General features: G+C 47.9%; 3 non-coding genes across 3 annotated transcripts; 1 reads left to right on the top strand and 2 right to left on the bottom strand.

Moving 5' to 3' along the window:
• Positions 1-11,204: 11,204 nt before the first annotated feature.
• On the bottom strand, positions 11,205-11,277 carry Trnav-cac (transfer RNA valine (anticodon CAC)). The gene has a single exon. It is a non-coding gene; the product is annotated as a tRNA-Val (tRNA).
• Positions 11,278-11,736: 459 nt separating this feature from the next.
• Trnar-acg (transfer RNA arginine (anticodon ACG)) lies at positions 11,737-11,809 on the bottom strand. Its single transcript has one exon. It is a non-coding gene; the product is annotated as a tRNA-Arg (tRNA).
• A 3,540-nt stretch (positions 11,810-15,349) lies between these two features.
• Positions 15,350-15,423, top strand: Trnat-agu (transfer RNA threonine (anticodon AGU)). The gene has a single exon. It is a non-coding gene; the product is annotated as a tRNA-Thr (tRNA).
• The last annotated feature ends 4,822 nt before the right edge of the window (positions 15,424-20,245 follow it).

The following is a 20,245-nucleotide window of genomic DNA, read 5'->3' as shown; positions in this document are numbered from 1 at the left end:
CGGCTCACTTTTGAAAGTGTTTTGTTTGGGCCGGAACGTGGACTATTGGAGACATTTACCTGGTCAGTCTTGGAGCTGAAGGTGGGCATTCCGTTTGAGTAGGCTGAATATAGTGTAGTAAATGTCCATACACGTAGACTATCCAGTTCCAGAGGCAAACAATTTGTATTAGCCATTAAACGACACTGGATTAAATTAACTGGAATTACATCTTTATTCTTCACTATTCTAATCTCTAAAATGTGCGTTGGTTTCCCTTAGCCTGAAAGTCTTCAAATACTTAAACACAGCTACGGAAAATAGAATTCATCATTGAGAGCTCATTCTCTGTGGGTCTCATATTTTTGCACGTCCTTCTATCAGGAACCAGCTTCCATTTGTTCTGGATTACTTTTTCAAGGTTGAGAGTGTATCGAACACCTTTGGAAGACAGAGATATGTCTCCAGCTCCCTTGTCAGGGATGCTTATTATTGCACGTTGTACAAGAATTGAGATCCCCAGGTTTGGGATTCCTCTCCTGCAACACAACCCACTGCAGACACAGGTATCATGTAGCACTCTAGATGTTGCCTCCTGGGAATTTGAGCTAGGAAACCCAATCAGAAATGCTAGTTATTTGGCTATTGCAATCACTGTTAATAATAAACTGTCCTGTCTCTCGCCCTGGAGGCTCATGAATTCTGCCAACACCCACAAAACTGTAGCAGGTTAATTTAAGAGCTTGCCCATTGGGTAAAATCTGGCCCTTCTCAGTTCTTGGCACTCATCAGTCAATCTCTCCTCTTCCTTCTCCTAGCTTCCTTACATTGGTGAGTAGTAACCCAAACATCCAGCTAAATTCCAGAGCTAGAAATCTGGGTGCCTCTCTACAGAGACACCCAGAGTGACCCCCCTTGTTCCCTCTCCATTCCTCACATGCAATCCACTGTCAGTCTACCTGTTCATATTCAAGAGAGAGGCATGTAGGAAATTTAGTGAAAATATGAAATATGTTCTACTTTCTATGTCCATCCTATTGCTCAATGGCTCTTAACATCTGTTGCAGGCACTATGGCAATTGTCTTTTTAAATTTGTTTAATAAAGCAGACAGCTGTTCCTGCTCACCCTAGATAAACCTGATTTCTAGGCCTAAAATAAAGCCATCTATTTTACTGTCAGGAAACCTCCACTTCTAGCACCCACCCACTTCCTACTCAGTTATTCAAAGACTGATAGAAGTTTTTGTGAAATTCAAATCTTATCTGATTTTTCCCTAAAGTTCTGTGTTTTCGTACTGTGAATTTAACTCAGGAACCCTCTACCACTGAACTAGATTCACAGCCCTTTTAGCTTGGAGACAGGATCTGCCTAAATTGCCTCCTGTCTCAGCCTCCCTAGTAGCCACCCCGGTAGCTGGGTTACAGGCACATGTCATACCCCCAGCTAGGCCTGACACTTTCAAAACAAGATAAAATTGTATCCTTTGATAAGGAAAAGACAGTCTTTGCTGTACTGGCTTTGCCTCTAATGGTGGTTTCCCCACACCTCCTTTGCTTCTTAAACTCCATAAAACAGCTTAATCTATGGCTTCCTGACCTGTGGGAGGGAAAATAGGAGTCTTTTCTAGTTCTCCCCAGCAAAGATCATGCTGAGAACGGTGGGGTAGTTACTCAGCCATGAATGGGCAAGCAGGGAAAGGACCACAGGAGACTGAAAGCCACTGGGAGCCTTATCTGACTGACAGGCCGTGGAAGATTGGGCCTGATATGTCAAAACCTCCCCCAGTCGTAATTGCATGCACTTAAGTAAAACTATTTTTCAAGATTATGTCACACCTTCCCAGACAGCCTGGGCCCTCCCTTATTACCCAAACTGTCACAACCCTCAATCACCTTGGCAATTAAAACATCAAGACCCTCACAAAGAAAGTTTGCTGAGAGCTGTTCGGCAGGAAATTGAGGCAAAAACAGGCAGATTCAATTTCCTTTAAAATTCCAACTCTGAGTCCACCATATCCTCTTCTCTCTTCCAGGTTGTCCTTGCAGTTTCTGTGCTATCAATCAGAAATGAAGAAGTGCGGGGCGTGGAGTATGCCTATAATGCCAGCCATGCAGAGATCCTAAATTGGAAGCCAGCCTCAGTAAATTCAGTGAGACCCCAAACAACTCAGTGAGACTCTGTCTCAAATCTTTTAAAAATAATAATGATTGTTATTATTATAAAGGCTGAGAATATGACTCAGCAGCTAAGCAGTCCTGGGTTAATCCCTGGTGAGTCAAGAGGTGAATTTAGGCAAAACTCTCTGGAAACTTGCCGCAGTTCGGCTGCAGCAAAATAACCCGGGGGGGGGGGGGGGGGGGGGGGGGGTGACGAAGAACTTGTGTATGTTGATACAGCAGGAGTGGAAGCCGTTTATTGCAGGACAGGAGCAGTATTTATACATTCCACACAGCTTATCTAATTAGCATAAACTAGATACATCAGTCAACCAATCAGGAATCTCTACACTTAATGGCTCTCTTTTGTTACTTCTCAAACCACTCCCTCTGGCATTTTGCCAGGCATCATCCAGACTTGTTTACCAACTCTAACATTCCCCTGGCAAAATGCCAGGTGTTATTTTGACTTTTTTACAGACTCTAACAGAAACTTCTCTGGGACCCCTAATAAAACTGGAGAGCAGAGGGGGTGCACCTTCCTTTTCTGAGAGGACCCACTCTCCCTTGAAAGTGTCTCAGGGACCCCTCTTCTCTTTCCTAACCCTCCAGGAAACTCATGATTTCTGCTCTTATAACAGTGGTCCACTTTGGCCTTTTGAATAGAAACTCTGAACATATGCTCTGAGGCTTATTTTTAAAAGAACATGTTTTTTCTCTGTCTTCTCCCCACTCCCTCACCCTAACAAGATTAGAGAGACAGTGTTATCTTTTCTTCCATTAATTGTCCTACGACAAGAGGAGGATCTATGAAGTGAATTTCAACACACTGTCAGGACCCCTGTCACAGCACACCTGGAATTTAGCCTTTAAAAGCCCTGTTTTTCCTGATGGGCAGAATCCAAGCCCCTGGGACAGGAGTTCCTGGGGTTTGACACGGGCGGCCTCAGCTTCCCGTCGGCCTTAGCCTGGAACAGATCCAAATCCTTTGTGCAGACTTCCTTCTGACTCTCCTTGCAAGTGTGGATGGTTAGTTCAGCCCTGGATCTTTTCACTTTGGCTTATTTTCTACCGTCTCCTCAAGTGGAAGAGCTTTTTTCCTTCGCTAACAGTTGAATCCCTCCCTTTTCTCTCTGGTTAGGGCAGGGTCCTTGGGTCCTGTGGCCTTGACAGACAATTGAAGATCTTTAAATGTTTGGTGAATACACAAGGAACTAATCTTGAAGAGCATGTCTCTAGGGCTGGTTGTGGCTCAATGGTAGAGTGGTCGCATGGGTGAGGCACTGGGTTTGATCCTCAGCACCATATTAAAACAAAATAAAGATATGTGTCCACTTACAACTAAAAAATATTTAAAAAAAAAAAAAAAAGCATGCCTCTAGGCCTACAAGGGGAGGTGGTACATACCTGTAATCCCAGTGACTGGGAAGGTAGAATCATAAGTTCAAGACCAGCCTTAGCAATTTAGTGAGCTCTTGACTCAAAATAAGAAATAAAAAGATCTGGGAATGCAGTTCAGTGGTCCAGTGCCCCTGGGTTTAATCCCTAGTACTGTTGTAGGGACAAACCAGGCCGAAGACAGCAGGAAACAGTTTTATTTGGCTGCAGCCAGGTTCAGAGGGTACAGCCTTTGCTGTAATCAATCAATCCCCTGAACCCCGAGTTCAGGGAGTTTCAGAGTTTTATACCCAGCGTGTAAGGGAGGGGCTCAGAAGTTCACCTAAAAGCAGCTTTTTCTTTCACTGTTCTGGACATGTTAACTCTTCAAGGACCACACCTGAGAAGGGGGGAGCTTCTTTCTTCCCTCCCCCTGCCAGCTGTTACCATGGAGCCCACTTGTAACTTATCTTAAAAATGTAGACATCTCTGTGAAGCCCAGCTCAAGGCCAGAGGCCTTGTTTGCACATTTCTTCAAAGTACTATACTGGATACGTTTGTGAAAAACTAGTAAGGGGGTGTCCAGCACCTGGAGTGCTGGTATCTTCTTGGCCAGTGGCCTAGTAAAACAGGGCGACATGAAAATAGGAAGTTTATCTACATTGGACTCTTTTTCTGACAGTCCTAAAATCAGCCATGGTGAAGAGGGCTTTTCTGTGGAGAGAGGGGGTGCCACTTCAGTACCACCAAAAAATAAAAAGAAAAAAAGAAAAGTGTTGGAGTCTGTAAACAAGTCAAAATAACACCTGGCATTTTGCCAGGGGAATGTTAAAGTTCGTAAACAAGTCTGGATGGTGCCTGGCAAAATGCCAGAGGGAGTGGTTTGAAAAGTAACAAAAGCGAGCCATTAAGTGTGGAGATTCCTGATTGGTTCAGTGCTGTATCTAGTTTATGCTAATTAGATAAGCTGTGTGGAATGTATAAATACTGCTCCTGTCCTGCAATAAACGGCTTCCACTCCTGCTGTATCAACGTTCACAAGTTATTTGTCACCCCCCCCCCTAGTTTGCTGCAGCCGGACTGCAGCAGAAAAGAGCACGTGTTCCTGCCAGTTCTCTCACTTCGCTACTGCTCCTTTCCACCAGATTACTCTTTTCACCCAACTGGAGTGGGAGGACAGCACTATTTTAGCTCCAACTGATTTACGTTAACAGGTTGGACTCTGATTTATTTGTGCCCCCATCCCCTTGTCCAGCACAGCTCCTGACACCTGGTAAGTGAATATTGCTTGTTTTTTTTAAGACATTTATATATATATATATATATATATATATATATATATATATATATATATATATATATATATAGCCAAAGGAGCACACCAAGGCAAGCTTAGAGAAACTTCTCCCTGTGGAAGAAGGGAACTCATGAGGCAGAATCCATGAGATAAGTAAGTCCCATCCCCCCCCTTTTTTTTTTTTTGGTACTGAGAATTGAACCCAGAGATGCTCAACCACTGAGCCACATCCCCAGCCTTTCTTTATATTTTATTTAGCAACAGGCTTTTTTACTGAGTTTCTAAGTGCGTTGCTAATTTGCTGAGGCTGGTTTAGCCTCTGGGATTACAGGCCTGTGTCCCGGTGCCCACCATCCCTTATCCAAAGTTTCCTTTGTCCCTCTACATTCTTCTCCTTTTTCTTGTTCATTTCCTTTATTCTGCATATGTAATGGGCAATGCAGGTTTTGGGTGAGGAACAGGTGGGCTGAAGTGTGTGTTGGAGGGAGATGGGCAGGAAGAGAGCCCAGGGCAAATTAATTAACAATTCCCTGTCTGCTCAGGAATTGCTTCATTAATAATTCTTTAGGATGGGCAGTATAGGCCTGGGCTTGGGAACATTAATATTTCAGTCTCTCAGGTGTGGTTTCTGATTTCTCAGACTCAAATCGGACTCCATGTTCCCCATCAGACCCGATTCCCTAGCTACACTATTTTCCTTTAAATCTGGCTTCAATAAAGTCTGTCTCATTCCACTGTTCTTCCCACCCCCACAGTCCCACCCCTCCCTTCAGTCCCCTCTGCACAATCCAAAGTTCCTTCATTCTGTGCTACCACACCCCCACCCCCACCCCCGCCCCATGGATCAGCATCTGCTTATCAGAGAAAACATTCGGCCTTTAGGTTTCTTGGAATAGGCTTATTTCACTTAGCATAATATTCTCTTGTTCCATTCACTTACCTGCAAGAAAGGATTATTTCTTTGTTCTTTAAGGCTGAGTAATATTCCAGTGTGTATATGTAATACCACCGGTTACCGTGAAGTTTGAACATTAGAGAAGCACGCCGAGGCAAGCATATAAAGCAGGGTTTATCAAAAAGGGGTAACATAGACTTCTCTCGGGAGGGAGAAGGGGCCATAGCTGGTGTCCTGGTATCCCAAGAAGGAGGTGTTCTGCCCTTTTTGTATGTCCTAGGCTTCCTCTGTTCTCTGACCTTTCCCCCTTACCTTTCTCCTTCCTGTGTAAGTGACTAGGTCCCAGGAGTGCTTGCTAGGATGGTCCAAAGGTGGGGAACAGGTGGGCTGAAGGGGGAAGGGCAGGATGGAGCAGCTCAGGACACATTAATTTACAATTAGCTCCCTGTAGGGAGGGGCAATTCCTGGGACAGGTGACCTTAGCAACAGGTTGGAGCAGGGACAGGTTCTTGATAAGGGTGGAGGAAGGGCTCTGGAGGAGTTAACGTCTCAATCCCTCAGGGGACAGTCTCCTACTTTCTGGACTCACTCAAAATTGGCCTGACTCCATCTGACCTGATTTGATTTACCTATCTATACTGACTGCCTGCTAATTCTGACTCCATGTGTGCTACATTTTCTTGGTTGGTTCCATAGGTTAGCTAGTATGAATTGAGCTACTATAAACATAGATGTGGCTGCAACACTGAAGTTGCCCATTTTAAGTACTTTTATAAAAACCAAGAAGTGGGATAGCTGGTTCAAATTGTGGTTCCATTCCAAGTTTTCTGAGGACTCTCCATACTGCTTTCTTAGTCGTTGCAGCAAGTTGGAGTCCCACCAGCAATGTATGACTGTACCTTCCCCCATCCTCGACAACACTTTTTATTGTTTGTATTTTTGATAATTGCCATTCTGACTAGAGTGAGATGAAATCTCAGATTAGTTTTGATTTGCATTTCTCTAATTGCTAGAGATGTTGGAACATTTTTTTGTTGATGGATTATTTCTTCTTCTGTGAAGTGTCTGTTCAGTTCTTTGGCCCATTTGTTGATTGGATTATGGGGGTTTTTCGGTGTTAAGTTTTTTGAGTTCTTTATATACCCTGGATATATTAGTACTCTTTCTGAGGTGCTTGCGGTAAAGATTTTCTCCCATGCTGCAGACTCTCTCTTCACATTATTGATTTTTTCCTTTGCTGAGAAGAAGCTTTTTAGTTTGAATCCATTCCATTTATTGATTCTTGATTTTACTTCTTGGGCTTTAGGAGTATGGTTAAGGAAGTCAGGTCCTAAGCCAATATGATGACGATTTGGGCCCACTTTTTCTTCTATTATGCACAAGGTCTCTGGTCTAACTGAGTCAGGGACACCTATCGCTGCAGATCTCTCCCATTATTTACAAACAACTCAGCAGGGTGGATGTCTGCCTAGAAAGGCTCTGAGGGTTTTTCCAAGGACAAGGGTCATGCCCCTTTCCTTAGGACAAGCCTTGAGGTAGAAGCTGCTGTTATTTATCTATTTTCAAAAGTGGAGTCACATCTGTTCCTCACAGCCACCTGTCCTTTGTCCTGGTCTCAGTGGTCACCTAAAAGAAATATGGTTGGGTGAAAGAAAAAACGACAATAAAATTACCAATCTCTAAATTTATGAAGGGCTTTTAATGTGCTAGGCAGCGTGTTAAGAAAGCACTTTGGAAGGACTGGGGCTGTATATCTTAGTGGTATAGCACTTGCCCCTCACATGTGAAGTACTGGGTTTGATCCTCAGCACCACATAATTCTAAATGAAGATACTGTATCCATCTACAACCAACCAAACAAACCTTTAATAAACAACAACAAAAAATAAATACATAAGGAAGAAAAATGGAGACTTGGAGCATCACTTATTGGTAATGTGAGTGCTGAGAAGGCCCAGGCCCTGAGTTCAACCCCAAGCACCACGAAACCAAAAGCAAGTGAGCACCTCAGGGTTTCCTAATCTGGGGGTTGGTGAAGTTGGAGGCAGGCAGGCAGGAATTACCTTTTTTTTTTTTTTGGTACTGGGGATTTAACCCAGGGGCACTTTACTACTGAGCCACAACCCCAGACTTTTTTTTTTTTTTTTTTTGAGACAGGGCCTCCCCCTTGCCATCTTCCTGCCTCAGCCTCCCAAGTCGCTTGGATAACAGGCACCCGCCCCCGCCCCCGCGGGAATTCATCTCCAACCTACAAAGGAAACTTACATTCCACCACTTATGACTGTTGCCGCAAGCCACAGTAAACACAGTGCAAAGACCTACCAAGATTTTCTCACCAACAAAACCACACCTTTTTGTATTCCAAAACGGTGGTTACCAATAGTTAACAGTCATGCGGGTCTAAGCGCTTGATACTTAACACATCAATGAAGACGCACACATATTACTAGGTCACGAGTTATTTTAATTGATAACTTGTAATATACTAGATTTCCTTTGTCATCCTCGGTATTTTTTTAGATACTGTTAAAAATGTGATTTCTAAAAGGACTCCATGGGCTTCCTTCTGCAGTCGGAGGGCTCCAGCCCTTGAAACTTAAGATGCCGAACAAGCCATCAGACCACCGCTCGGGAGATGCCACGTGCAGCGCAGCGGGCTCTGGACCCCCAGAACCAGCCTGCCCTGCTGAGGCGATCCCGGCCACCCGCCAGCTGACACCGAGAGCGCCGACCTCCGCGCATCCTAGAGCGGCCGGAAGTCCGGGCGGGCGGGCGCGCGCTGGGCTGCTCTGGCTGCGCGCTCGGGCAGCGAGAGGGCTTTGGAAGATCGCGGCGCGATCCGAGGGGATGCGGAGGGTTTTTAGAGGCGTGAGAGCCTCCGCGGGGTCGCTGGCCCCGGGGGAGGAAGGGAGGCAATGGGACGAGGGCGGACGCAGGACATCGCGTAGCCCCCTCTTTTCAGCACCCCCGCGGCTGGGGCTCAGGTTGAAGGGTCGGAAACGTCATGACGTAATCACTCCGGCCCACGTCAGTGCCCCGGATTTCCGGGTAGCCGTGATCCAGTATTGTGATGAAGTCCAGTGGACCTTAGCGAGAGTAAGGAGGTTGGAAGGCCGACCTATGATTTGCTCTTCGTGTTTCAGGAATACGTGTCTTTTACGGTGTTTGTAATTTTTAACTGACACGTAGTAAGCGTGCAGGTATGGTACGTTGTGGCATTTCAGTCCGTGTCAACATGCATGCCTGGTGATCAGCTGGGGTAGCTGGTGGCTCTGATTTCAGACGTTTGTCCTTTCTTGGTGTTGGGAACATTCAAAGTTCTCTCTACTGGTTATTTGAAAGTTTCTACTAATTGTCAACTATAGTGTCTGCGCTATAGAATATTGGAAACCATTCCCGCAGCCCAACTTCTCCGGGAATATTTCTGTCTAAAAAATCCTATTAAGTTCCTTGTCCAGAAACAACATCTCTTCAAGATTTGCATTGCCGAAGATAAGCTAAGATCCTAAATCCCCTGGGAGTGTCATTTTGTCATTACCTGTCTTACTTGGAAAGCACAACTCTTTAGCTTGTAGAAGGCTGCCGATACTTACATTAGATGATTTCCTAATGGCATCTTGGACATTCCTTCATTTACTCAGAAACACCCCATTATTGTTTTGGATGGGTCACAGTTGAACTTAAACCACTAATCCTTAAACTTTTCAACATGAGGAGACTTCTAGGTCCTGATATTACAGATCTGGGACTTATTCTGGACTTTACTAATTTATTTTGACCTCAAGGCAAGTTACTTAATTTCTGTTTGCCTTTTTTTCACTAAAGATCAAGTTAAACGGGGAGGATAATATCCCACAACATTGGGTTGTGGGAATAATATTATGCATGAAATCACTGGACACAAAGTTATTTGGTAAACAATAGGCACTTTTAAGATTATTAAAGTAAAAAACCTAACATACTGGTTTGTGTATGCGTTTTAATTATTTTCTGATTCAATAACTCATTCATTAAACATTGACCACATTGCAAATGCCCTTACTCTTACCATCAGACCTCTCCCTACTTCTTGCCTGACCAGCTCCTGTTTTCAGCTTGCAGTTCGGGTGTCAACAGGCTCCAGGAAGCCCATCCCTTCATGTGTGGCAACAGTGTTAATGCTGCGCAGCCCGGGCTTCCAAGGAACTGAGGGAATGTAACGGCCTTAGTTTATTAGAAGGAATAAGAAAGGGGAAAGGCAATACCTACCAAAGGAGAGAGTGGGTCCTCTCAGAAGGGACAGGGACTGCTGTCCCCTTCTGTCCTCAAGTTTTATTAGGAGTACCTCCCATACCCCCCACCACCCTTTCCAGTGTCTTCAAGGACATTGAGACAGTTTTGCCTCTACTTCCTGACTTCTTAATCAGTGGTTACCCTTTGAATAGCCCTCACCTGGTTCTGTGAGGGTCTTGATGTTGGCCTATCACAGTGATTGGAGTGGTGACACAGGGAGAGTCTTGGAGACTTGTTTGCAAGAGAATCGGAGACCTGGTCAAGGAAGGGGTATATTTTCTTAAGTCTGAGGTAGGTTTTAACATACAAAGTCCCACCTTCCAGGTGCTTATTTGTCAACTAGAGCTCCCTGCACCTTTGGGAGGCCCTCTACCATCTTCCCTGCTCTCCCACTCCTGCCTGTGGAGCCAGCCAAGTTAACCTTTGGGCTCTGCAGTCCAACATAGGACACGAATGTTGACCCACTCTGAGGTTCCCTAGCACAGCCTCTTAGGTCCTGACCTGTGTGGCAGAGAAGGCAGGGTCAGTGTGGTTTGCTAAATAGAATGGATCAAGAATAGTTAATAGAGGAAAGTGACAACATAAAATGACAAACTAACATCTTTATCAATTCACAATTAGAAAGGAAAATATAGTTAGTAGTCTTGTAACTCCAATTTTGAGACATCTGCTACTGGTCTTTAATAAAAGCCTCATATGAAGTAACCCGGCCCTCCATTTTTCAGGTGCATTATTTTTTTCCCCAGTTCAGGTGCACGTGCACTCTCCCCCCACCTTCAGGTACACGTGTATTCCCCCCCAGTTCAGGTACACTTGCACATCCCCCCAAGTTCAGTTAAACTTGCACTCTCCTCCCCCCCAATTCAGGTATACACGCACTCCCCCCAGTTCAGGTACCTGTGCACTCTCCTCCAGTTCAGGTACCTGTGCACTGGCCTCCCAGCTCAGGTACACATGCACTCCCCCCCCCAGTTCGGGCACAGGTGCACTGCCCCCCCCCCCCCCCCAGGTTCCGGTACAAGCGCACTCTCCCCAGGTTCAGGTAAATGTGAACTTTTCCCCCCTCAAAAGTCGAGTGGCGCTGGAGGCATCACTACGCGGGGTAGGAGCTGCGGGACCACCAGGCGCCCACCTGCGGCCACTCCGGCTCGCCCGCGCCCTCCTGCCCCGGGCCAGCGGAGCGTGGAGAGGCACACGTTAAAAGAATGCGCCAAAAGGCAAGTCGCTGTTTCCGCCCGGTTTCGAACCGGGGACCTTTCGCGTGTGAGGCGAACGTGATAACCACTACACTACGGAAACGCGCTGCCCAGCCTGCCTCCGCGCCGGTGTTCTGCGGTGCTCCGGTCACCGACGGAGCCAGCGGGCGACCCGCGTAGGGGAGTAGGGCAGGATGGCGCTGGAAGCAGAAGCCCAGTTCTTCTCTCGCTCCACAAAAGACCCAAACGCCAGCGAGTAGGGCGTAGTCTGGATCCCAGTCTCTCTCCCTCCCTCTCTGTCATATAAATAAAACATTTTTTAAGGATGGGGCCTCATATTTCAGCGACTCGTCTTGGACGCTGGCCCTCCCACCTCCCGCCCCACGTAGGCCATGTCAGGTTCCTACCAGCGAGGGGGCCACGAACTGGCCGCGCGTCCCGGCGAAGCGCGGCCCGGGGGCTGCTGGGACGTTCGGGCCGAGTAGACCTGGCGTTGGTCTTTTACTCCTCGGCGCCCCCTGGGGGTGCGGAGAAGGAAGGAGCAAAAGGAACTCGTACACCCCGAGCCAGCCAGGAGTCGAACCTGGAATCTTCTGATCCGTAGTCAGACGCGTTATCCATTGCGCCACTGGCCCGCACGTGCTGACTCCCTCGGCCGCGCCCCTTCCTAAAAGCAAGGCCGCGGTCTGGCTGCTGCCGAGGGCTGCGCCCGCCAACGCTCCAGGCTCGCAGCGCTTGGTCGCCGGCCCCTCTTGCCGCCACCCCAGAGGGGCCGCGAGATGCGAGACGCGAGACGCGAGCCGCGTCCATTCTGCCCACCGTCCTTCCACCCGTGCATTCCATTCAACCGACGCGGCGGCTCCGGGCCTCAGGTGGAGCCTAGAGGAAAACCTGCCACCTGCGCCCCGGGGAAACGGTGCGGTGGGGACGGACCGCACAGCGCCAGGCGGGAAGGGAGCGCGGAGCCTGGGGAGACCCGGGAACACGACGGGGCCGGGAAACCCGAGTCCGCGTCGGCGGCCTGATTCGACCTTTTTTTTTTTTTTTTTTTTTTTTGTCTCTTTATAGGTCATTAAAGTTTTCTTTTTCAAAGTTCCCTAAGCAGAACTGAGCTGCGCCCTCTCCCTGCGTAGTGCTCAGGGCCGCCACCTCTGCCCGCGGGGAGGCCTTCAGCGGACAGCGCCTCCGGTGCAGGGTCCAGTCCTCCCGTGGGTCTGAGAAGGGATCCATCCCCCGCCCAGGGAGCGCCGTAGGGGAGCGGAGGCCACCAAGCAGGACAGGCTCTGCCTCCAGTTCCTGCGTCTCAGCCACCCCCGGAAACGCCTTGGGCGCCCTTTCTGCATCAGCTGGGGTGGACCTGCTCTTGGACCCGCCGCTCGGCAGGTTCTGTTCGCAGACCCCGGGGCAGTTCGGTGACGTGGGACTGCAGCTTGGAACAATACCTTTAAAACACAAAGGAAAAAAGGGTACACCTACACCATTTCAGGAGGAACCAGCTATGTTGAAATGTCATCAACATGTTTTAGGTTACTCCATGATGCTGTGCTCCTTGATTGAGGTACTAGAGGTAAATCTCTAGCCCTCGTGCGGGAGGTCTGATAGATACTTAATTTAAAAGCAGTGTTGACGATAAGTGATGTTTTAAGAAGCTTGCAACAACTGTATTTTGGTGTGAAAATGCTTGTGTTTTCCATGAGGGCTGAAACACAACTATGGTTTGTTTTCTACATCCATAATGGAAGAAAACATGCAATTTCAGTAACGAGTTATTCAAAATAAACATTTATTTTCTTATCCAACTTCACAGTGGTCTCCCCTTTAAAATCAAGAGATTTTTATTCTGAAAAGGGACTTGGGAACATGGAGAAACAGTGCTCCAAACACAGCAAACTGGTTGCCCGGGGTCCTCTTTTACCTCCTTACGGACCTAGCATGGGAGGCAGGGTCCAGGACATCTCTGAAAGTCAGAGGTCCCATCCTGTATCTCCAAAATGGCCTTACTCCAGCTGGCTGGAGGTTCTGTCCACAATTTTCTCAGTGTTTGTCCATGGAAACCTCCTTTTGTTTTGCAGATTTTGAGGGTCTTTCTCAAATTTCCCAGCCAGGTCCACAGCAAGGTATGGTTTCACCTTGTTCTTCTCCAGCGTATTCTTTTTTGACAGTTCCAACTCCAAATTTCAGACTTTCAGTCTTTTCTTTAGTGATTGTGTAAGTCAGAAAAACAGTCTGGAAGAAAACAGAACCAGTAGGAGATTAAATCCATGAACACATACACTGTATTAAGTACATACACGCATATTGGTAGGAATTGGCTTACATGCTCCGCCAGTCTGACACACAGAAGGTCAACAGGCTGGAAACACCCAGACAGAAGCTGATGCTGTAGCCTTGAAACAGAATTTCTTTTTCCTCAGAAAAGCCTACTTTGTTCTTAAAGTCTTTCAACTAAATAGGTGAGGCCTACCTACATTACTGAGAATAATCCCCTTTATTTAAGGTACTTGATTGTAATTGTTAACCACATTTACAAAACACCTTCAGAGAAACATCTGGATCAGTGTTTATGGCCTAATCAAGTTGACACATAAACTAGCACAGTGGTGGACTCTTCTCTATGCTCCCTGTCCTGTTATTTCTGATTTGCTCCCAGGTGTCCAACAGGCAGCACTGTTTGCCCCTGCTGTTTCTTGACCTCACTGTGCGCAACCTGTGACACAGGGCCTGCACCTATCCAGTGTCATGTGTGGAGCAGAGCCTATGTGAGGTTTTCATGGTCCTTCCTGGTCAGTGGAACCTGAATGGAAGGTCGGGCTCACACCCAGATTTTTGTAAAAGGATCACTCGGACTCAGTTTTCTTCCAAGACTTAGCTCTGGAGTTTAAACAACTTAATTTGGCTCCTTAAAGTCTTCAGCTGTCGGTCAGAGGAAAACCCAAACCACATTCTATTTGCCGGTGCTGTCTGGTGGCCTGCCACGGCTGGTCAAAGGTGTGGCTGTGCTGTCATTGCCCTGTTCCTGACCAAATACGATGCAAGCCCCCTAATGTCCGATGGTCATCATAGACTGCTAAACACCTAGGTGCGCCTCTCTTCACCATGCTGTTAGTGGACCCTCAGCCATCCAAGGTGTCGGTGGACCCTCAGTCCTTCCGTGAAGTCGGTGGACCCTCAGTCCATCCATGATGTAGGTGGACCCTCAGTGCTTCCATGCTGTTGGTGGACCCTCAGTCCTTCCATGCTGTCGGTGGACCCTCAGTCCTTCCGTGAAGTCAGTGGACCTTCAGTCCTTCCGTGAAGTCGGTGGACCCTCAGTCCTTCCGTGAAGTCAGTGGACCCTCAGTCCTTCCGTGAAGTCAGTGGACCCTAAGTCCTTCCGTGAAGTCGGTGGACCCTAAGTCCTTCCGTGAAGTCGGTGGACCCTAAGTCCTTCCGTGAAGTCGGTGGACCCTCAGTCCTTCCATGCTGTCGGTGGACCCTCAGTCCTTCCGTGAAGTTGGTGGACCTTCATCCTTCGATGAAGTCGGTGGACCCTCAGTCCTTCCATGCTGTCGGTGGACCCTCATCCTTCGATGAAGTCAGTGGACCCTAAGTCCTTCCGTGAAGTCAGTGGACCTTCAGTCCTTCCGTGAAGTCGGTGGACCTTCAGTCCTTCCGTGAAGACAAGGAATCTGGGGAAGGGCCGGGAGCCTCGGGCGTGGACGCCGCGCCCAGCGTCCGCTCCCACTCACCGCCGGCCGAGCGCGGCCTCCCCTCGGGAAGCCACCCCGGGGCCGCGGCGAGGGCCGAGCTGTGGGCGCCTCGCGGAGCGGCCCGAGCTGGACGCCCGGGAGGCCTTCCGTGGACCGAGAGCCGGGAGGACGCGGGCGGGCAGCAGCGCTCAGCGCCCACGACCAGGGCCGCGCGGAGTCGTCGCGGGTCCTCAGCTCCCGCCGGGTCGGGTCAGTTGCCGGCTCGGCGCTGGGTGAGTGGACCTAGCCGGCTCCTGACCTCGCGGAGGGCGCGAGGGGAGGCAGGGTCTTCAGCCCAGGGACGAAGGCCGCGCCCCGGTGGCGGCGGAGGCCAGGTCCACGCTGGGTCTGGCGGGTCCGGGCGGCTCCGGGACCTAGAAAGCGGGAAACGCTGCAGGAGCGAGAGCCTCCCTTTTCCCTCCCAATCTGGAGCGCGGAGGGCGTGCTGGCTCCGTGGCTTAGCTGGTTAAAGCGCCTGTCTAGTAAACAGGAGATCCTGGGTTCGAATCCCAGCGGGGCCTCTCGTTTTGCGCTGTTCTCGCCTTCAGAAACCAGGGCGATGGACCTGCTGTAAGTTCCTGCAACTCGTTTCCCACCCACTCAAGTGTTTTCTGTGGATCTGGGGATGGTCTCTAGTTTTTACCAAAAGAAAAGAGGCAAAGTGAATTTGTTGTTGTTTTAGAACCATTTTCTGCGTTTCTGGGCTTTACGACACTTTTATTCCACATATGATTTCTATTTAGCAAACACAAAAGGAAGCAGGGAAAGCAGAAAGGAAAGCCGCCAAATTTAATCTACGAGCGACATGGTAACCTCTGATTATTCTAGTTGCATTCCTGGGGAATTCCCAGACTGGGGCACTCATCATCTGCAAAAAAAATGTTATTTAGAAAAGTCAACCTTTGCAATGACCGGTATGTCTACTGCTGAGGTCGCTGCAGCTGTGACAACCCATAGCAGCCCTAAACACGCTGAGAGTACCCATTTTGGAAGGTTGTACTGTGTCCTGAATTTCCTGAATAGGAAAAATCAAAGCGAAAACGAATACTTGTCACTGTGACTTTAGAAAAGCAAGAGAAGCATCCACTTGATTGTCTATCACAGAGCCACACACACACCCCAGAGGGGGCAGATACGAAGGAGGCCTAGTACGGAGGCCCCTCCTCCAGATGAGAGAGAGAGAGAGAGAGAGAGAGAGAGAGAGAGAGAGAGAGAGGAAAAGAAGTCGGTTTGACTCTTAACAGTGACTCTTCACAAGAAGCACACGACAGAAATGGAAGTTCACTGAGAAAGTGGGCAGCCCTCTGCTCCTCTGCCAAGGGCCAGCCCCCAACACCTGGCAAAGGAAGTTGCACTACCCTGGCTTTTGCCTTCAGAGCACGTTTTTTATGTGGATTATCAAGGATTGAGATATAATCGCCTGTCCAATCTGTGGAAACAAAGTGTCTCAAGGCTTTAGGAATAATTCAGGAAGCAACTTTACTTTTGGGGAGAATTTCTGCTCCCACCCTGCAGCTTAATTTCCACTTTTCCTTGTGAGCATCAGGCCACGGTGGAAAGGCAGACTCTCTTTTTTTTTTTTTTTTTTTTAAAGAGAGAGGGAGAGAGAGAGAGAGAGAGAGGTAGAGAGAGAGAATTTTTTAATACTTATTTTTTAGTTTTTGGCAGACACATCGAACCCGGGCCGCACGCATGCCAGGTGAGCGCGCTACCACTTGAGCCACATCCCCAGCCCCCAGACTCTCTTTTTTTTAATGGAAAGCATGTTTATTTTTATGTGGTGCTAAGGGATCAAACTCAGTGCCTGGCGAGCACTCTGCCACTGAGATACAGCCCCAGAATCTCTTTTTCACTAAGTCTTTCTTCTGCTTATGAAATCCTTTATTCCAGACTCAGGCCTCAGACCCCCCTCAAATAAGGACACAGGTCACTGATGCAGATATCAAACTACACCACGGCTTTGCCTTGTCACCAAGCCCTCCTTTGTTCCACCCCCTGATACTTCGGGCTTGTGGAAATAAATTTCTTGTCATACCCATCAAAAAGAGAGCTCAGAGACCATTGGAGAAACTATCAGGTAGTAAAAGATTGTTCAGGAACTGCTCTGCTGGGCCAATATAGCCAAACAGCTTGCCTTATCCTTAACACTATATTCTTCTTTTTAGCAACTGTCAAGAAAACTACCTAGTATGACTTTAAGACTGGCTTCACTTAGTAGCTGCTGCTACATGCCAATCAGAGTTCATTGGCTCCCTCAAGTACCCAAAGTGCCAATGAACTTTCTTTTATAAACATCTGTATAGATTTCTCTGTTCCAATAAAATCTCTGACCTTTCCCTTGTTCTCCATGCATACCAGAGGCCATGCTGGTCTGATTATGTGTCCTGGGTGCATCTTATTCTTTGTTCCCAAACAAGTTCTTTGCTCCTTTATTGGAAGTTCTCATTATTCCTGTTTATCTCTGACAGGCTCTAGGCTCCAGGGTCTGTATAGGGATGCTTCCAGACAAGTTTCTCTCAACAGATTGCACGGTCTCTTGCCGCAGTCCGGCTGCAGCAAAATAGCCGGGGGGCAGGGGGGAGGTGGTGACAAGCAACTTGTGTACATTGATACTGCAGGAGTGGAAGCCGTTTATTGTAGGACAACAGAGGTATTTATACATTTTGCACAGCTTATCTAATTAGCATAAACTAGATACATCAGTCAACCAATAAGGAATCTCCACACTTAATGGCTCGCTGGCCTTACTTCACAAACCACTCCCTCTGGCAAAATGCCAGGCGCCATCCTGACTTGTTTACAGACTCTAACAGTCTCTGCCATTGAGGTAGTGGTACTGGCTACAGAAGTTACAGAATATTCCAGTTGAGGTGTCTTACTCTCTTTCCCAAAAGCCCATAAGTCTTCCTGACTCTTCAAACATTGATAAACCATGAAAGCGATTCGTGTGCAGAAGTGTCAAGGGTTTGCAATCAGATGTCTGTTTATCCACTCAGCTGCTACTTGTTGAGGGCCTGTTAAGGGACGGGCACCATGTTCCTCACACATGGGTTATGAGTTCTGTCCTAAGGAGGCTGGTGTGGGGATCAGAGAACTCAATGTTGATTGTAGGAGAGTGGGATATGATGCCACTCAGAGTACAGGGACTTTCCAAATGCATAAACTGCATTTGGACACTTAATATAAACTGGATAGAGGTGGAAGAAGGTGGGGAAGACTTCATGGAAGAAATTACAACCAAACTGAGCCATGAAAGAGATGCAGAACTTAGCAGGGCAAGAAAGTAGGCTGTGGAGGGGTGGAATAGATGCTGTGGCAAGAAGCCACGGAGTACAGCTAAGTGGATGCCCAGTTCAGGTGAGTGGAGGCCATTAGGAAGGGATGTGCTCAAGTCTCCCAACTTTTCATTGTCTGGAGATGACCACAGGCCCTTAGGCATCCTCACCTGCAGTCAGATAGATTTGACAGTTGGTAAGTGCCAAGTGTTTCATGCTTTCCTTTAAAAAGACCATGCATTACCAGAGCACTGCAGATGGCATCTGAATTTACAACTTGTGGTTGACAGGGCCCTGAGCTGGGCTGCTGAGGTTCTGCTATGGCAGATGGAGCTAGAAGGGACCCCGTGCCCTACCCTGTCCTGGGCAGCAACTTTCATCTCTTTGCTCTGCATCTGCCACTGTACCAGCTGGTCTCCTCCTCGGGGCTGTTCCTGTGCTGTGTACAGGCCTGGCCAACAGCAGTGTGAGGTTTAATTTCACGCCAGGTTGAAGGGTACCAGGGTCCCCAGATTAAACATTGTTTCAGGGTTTATCTGTGAGGGTTTTCTAGATGGGATTAGCATTTGAATCAGTGGCCTCAATAAACTAGATCCCCCCCCCCCCTGTTGCTGTTCCGGGCTTCATCCAGTCTCTGGGGAGCCTGAATAGAATAAAAGCCTGCCCCTCTCCATGCCCTCACCCACCTCGTCTCCATCCCTTCCTGCCTCTCTTCCCCGGTTCTCAGGCCTTCCCACAGGAACTCAGCTATGTCACCTGCCTTCTTAGTCCCAGCTTGCAGAGGGCAAATCCTGGACCTTCTCACTCCCCCATACCCGTGAGAACCAGTTCTTTATAGGACATCTCTCCCCATCTCCGTCTCTCAACAGATGATAGATATTGGTTCTGTTTCTTTGGCAGGTTCTAATACAAAAGAGTACTTCATTTATGACAAAATAAAATTACCGTTTCTCAGGCATTTATATTTGGCTGGCATTTGTACAAGCACTTTACATGTACTAAGTCAGGCAATCCTCACAGCACGTTTATGAGGCAAGGTTCAATTATGTTCTCCATGTTAAAGAGGAGGGCACCTAACGCAAGGGTGAAGAGTCACTTGCCTGGGAGACTGTGAAGTGGCAGAGCCTCTGGCTGAGCCCAGCAGCCTGAATTGGATTGGACCCAGGGGCTGCCCTCATCCTCTAAGTGCTTCTCGGTATCACCCTGGGGGTTCATTTCCTCCTTTCTCTTATGTTGACAAGGCCAAAGTGGAGACTCAGAATCCCATTCGTTCAACCAGAATGTTGGTGTGGGCAGAAATGGAGTGACTGGTGTCCAGTCAGGTGACAAGGGGAAATCTCCATTCCTTTGTTCTTTTCCTGTCTGGTTGATGACAATCTAAAACATACCAATTCACTTTTCTTTCAGTGTATGGATCTGAATTTTGAGGAATTCCAGAAAAAAAAAAAAGGAGAGGACAGGCCAATTTTGAATATTAATGATCATAAAACAGATTCACCATATATTTAGCCTATGAAACCTGGTAGTAGATTAAATTTTCTTTCTTTTTTCTTTTTTTTTTTTGGTGTTGAGGATTGAACCCAGGGGTGCTCTACCATTGAGTTACATCCTGCCGCAGTCTGGCTGGGCACAAATGCCGCAGTCTGGCTGGGCACACAATCACGAGCCACCACACAGCTTGTAGATTCAAACAGCAACTCTTTATTCCCGAACTCACACCAGCCGTCTACAAACACGTTCTGGGGAAATCCACGTTCTCTGCCCAAATCCACGTTCTCTGCCCAAATCCACATCCACCTCCACTGGGCTTCTATCTCCCCAAAATATATTGTCTGAATCCCGTGAGAACTCAAGGGGAACTCAGGCAGCAGGATACGCCCTATTCCCAGCAGGAATAATCTTAAACCTTAAACCTGGAACCTAAACCGGGAACGCCCTATTCTGCCTTGGTCCTTGAGCAAGGTCACCTACATTCAATGTCACTGCAACATGTCAGCAACATGGGGTACGCTCACAAGGAAATTGTCATACCTACTTGGCTAATGGCTCCCAGCAACATCCTACATCC

This window comes from Marmota flaviventris, chromosome 6 (genome assembly GCF_047511675.1).
Source record: "Marmota flaviventris isolate mMarFla1 chromosome 6, mMarFla1.hap1, whole genome shotgun sequence".
Classification (NCBI taxonomy): domain Eukaryota; kingdom Metazoa; phylum Chordata; class Mammalia; order Rodentia; family Sciuridae; genus Marmota; species Marmota flaviventris.
Note: the sequence above shows the minus strand (reverse complement) of the source record. Positions and strands in the feature narration are given on the sequence as shown.